We start from the raw sequence: 566 nt of genomic DNA on the forward strand, positions 1-566 counted from the left end.
CTGTGGTGTTTCACCTCCAACCTCTTCTGTCTAGACCGGTTGGCCAGAAGGAAATTTTGGGGAATATATGGAGTTCTTTTTTTCTTTTTTTACTTTAATCTATTTCTACAAGATGAAGTGTTCTAGTATCTGTTTGCTATAATTCTTTGATCCAAACAGCCAGAAATAATGTCTGAAATGTTACAAAGGAGAAAAAGCACACAAAAAAATGCAATACTGCATAACATTTGATCCAAGCATTAGATTAATTTGGCAAAAAAAAAAATAAAAGGATTTTTTTTTCTTCTTTTTGGGCATGCTTTAATAGCGCACAAACCATGTACAGGGGCCTTAGTCCTCCATATGGCCGACCCGGGTTAGAATTAGGCCTTGACCGCATGTCTCTCCCCCCTTATACCCCCTTTCCTGTCAGCCTGCTGTACAAAAAAGGAGCCACTAGTGCTGCAAAAAAGATTTCTCATGTCAATCAGCAGCACTTGACTGCTAAGTTTCCTCTGTCCTTTGGAAAAACTGTCAAAAGTAATTTAATGTGAGCCAGAGCGCCACTTTACAGAGGTCTGAAGTCA

The sequence above is a fragment of the Cyprinodon variegatus genome, unplaced genomic scaffold (assembly GCF_000732505.1).
Source record: "Cyprinodon variegatus isolate N-32 unplaced genomic scaffold, C_variegatus-1.0 Scaffold79, whole genome shotgun sequence".
Taxonomy (NCBI): domain Eukaryota; kingdom Metazoa; phylum Chordata; class Actinopteri; order Cyprinodontiformes; family Cyprinodontidae; genus Cyprinodon; species Cyprinodon variegatus.